Here is a 2,732-nt window from a genome sequence, read left to right on the forward strand (position 1 = left end):
TGTTTGAAAACTTGGCAGAAATGGACATTTTCCTGGCAAATATTGACATGCAGAAACTAAGATGAGTTAAACCATCTTAACAGGCCCATATCAAGCATTGAAATAGAAAGAGCAATAAGAGAACTCCCATTTAAGAAAAACCCAGGAATAGATGGTTATAAAGCAGAATTCTACAAGGCCTTCAAAGCAGAGCTCATACCAATACACCTCAAACTCTTCAATGAAATTGAAAGAGAAAGTTCACTACCGAACTCTTTCTTTGATACCATCATAACCTTCATCCCCAAAACCTCATCAAAGAAAGAGCACTATAGACCCATTTCTTTGATGAACACTGATGCAAAGCCTCTCACCAAAATTTTGGCTAATCAACTTCAACAATTCATCCAAAAAATCATACACCATGAGCAGACCGGATTCATTTCAGGGATGCAAAGCTGCTTCAATATGCACAAATCAATTAACATAATTCATCACATCAACAAGAGCAAGGATAAGAACCACATGGTTATCTCAATAGTTGCAGAAAAAGCCTTTGACAAGATCCAACACCCCTTTATGGTGAAGGTCCTGGAAAAATTAGGAATCTATGGAACATTCCTCAATACAATAAAGGATGTGTATGAAAAAAATTACAGAAAGCATTATACACTCAATGATGAAAATCTAAAGCTATTCCCTCTAAACTCTGGAACGAGACAAGGAGGGCCACTCTCTCCACTGCTCTTCAATCTAGTATTAGAATGCCTATGTACAGCAATAAGACAAGATGCAAACATATAGAGGAACCCAATAAGGAAAGAAGAAGTATAACTTTCCCTCTTTGCAGATGACATGATCTTGTATTTAAAGACCCTGCTCCCAAGTTACTCAAGGTGACTCAAAGCTTGTGCAAACTAGAAGGGTATGAAATTAACCGTCAAAAATCAATGGCTTTTCTATATGCCAACAATGAGAAAATTGTGGCTGAAATTAGGAAAGCAACTCCATTCGTAATAGCCCCACAAAAAATAAAATACCTATGAATTAACTTAATCAAAGGAGTGAAAGACCTCTATGATGAAACCTTGAAATACCTGAAAAAGGAAATCAAAACAAACTTAGAAAGTGGAAAACTCCCATGTTCCTAGATTGGAAAGATCAAATCGTGATAATGGCAAAACTTCCCAATGATATCTACAAATTGAATGTGATACCTATCAATATTCCAACCTCATTCTTCAAGGACATAGGGAAGGCAATCCAAAAATTCATATGGAACAATAAAAGACCCTGAATAGCAAAAACGATCCTTAACAGAAAGAACAGTGTTGGAGGAAAATCAGTACCAAATTTCAAACTCTTCTACAAAGCCATAGTAAGCAAAACAGCTTGGTATTGGCACAAGAACAGACCTCAGGAGAAATGGAATAGAATTGAAATGAACCTAAAGACCTACAGCCATCTAATCTTTGATAAGGGAGCTGAAAAAAATAGAATGGAAGAAAGACAGCCTCTTCAGTAAATGGTGCTCTCAAAATTGGTTAACTACTTGTAGAAAAATAAATCTAGATCCTTATATATCACCCTGTAGCAGAATCAACTCCAAATGGATCAAAGACCTCACAATATGAAGACACTCTGAAAACATTACAGGATGGAATAGGAGAAACCCTAGATCTCCTTGGTACAGGCCGAAAATTGCTCAATAGAGACCCAGAAACACAACAAATCATAGAAAGGTTGACAAATGGAACTGCATGAAATTGCAGAGCTTCTATATGGCAAAAGAAATAGCTATCAAGATCCATAGAAAGTCCACAAATTGGGAGAAGATCTTCACTAGCCATACAATGGACAAGGGTCTCATATCTAAAATATATCTGGAAATCCAAAAAATTAAATCCCCCAAAAACAAATCCTAAAAGAATCAACAGCCCAATAAATAAGAGGGCTAAAGGCTTAAAGAGAAACTACTCTGAAGAGGAAGGAAAGATGGCCAATAGACACATGAAAAATGCTCAACCTCCCTAGCTATAAAAAATGCAAATCAAAACAACATTGAGATACCATCTCACCCCAGTTAGAATGGCTATAATCAAGAACTCTAATAACAACAGATGCAGGAGGAGATGTGGATAAGGGAACCCTACTGCATTGTTGGTGGTAGTGTAAACTTGTTCAACCACTTTCGAAAATGGTATGGAGGTTCCTCAAAATACTTAATATGGAGCTCCCCTATGACCCAGCAATCACACTTTTGGGCATTTATGCAAATGATCACAAAGAAGACGACACTAAAGCTCCCAGCACAACTATGTTTATGGCAACATTATTTACCATAGCTAAGCTTGGAACCAACCCAGATGCCCCTCAGTAGATGAATGGATCAATAAATTGTGGTATATATACACAATGGAATTTTTTGCCTCCATCAGAAAGAATGACATTGCCCCTTTTTTAGGAAAATGAAAGTCTTGGAAAAAATTATATTAAGTGAAGTAAGCCAGGCCCAAGTACACATAGGCCCCATGGTTTCCCTTATTGGTAATAAATAGGATATGTCTGAGACAAGCAGAAAAGGTAAGATTCGTAGATGTTAGGTGAAATGTACCCCAAGATAAGCATTCAAATATTTTTTCTTTCGTGCGATTGTTTCTAACATATTTATAAGATGAATTTTTGTTGCTTTGTATGTCCCTTCCCCACAATATAGCTCCTGTTTTCACTGTATTTTATGTTGGTATAATTTG

Source organism: Dipodomys spectabilis, unplaced genomic scaffold (genome assembly GCF_019054845.1).
Source record: "Dipodomys spectabilis isolate Male_0828 unplaced genomic scaffold, ASM1905484v1 ptg000279l, whole genome shotgun sequence".
Taxonomy (NCBI): Eukaryota; Metazoa; Chordata; class Mammalia; order Rodentia; family Heteromyidae; genus Dipodomys; species Dipodomys spectabilis.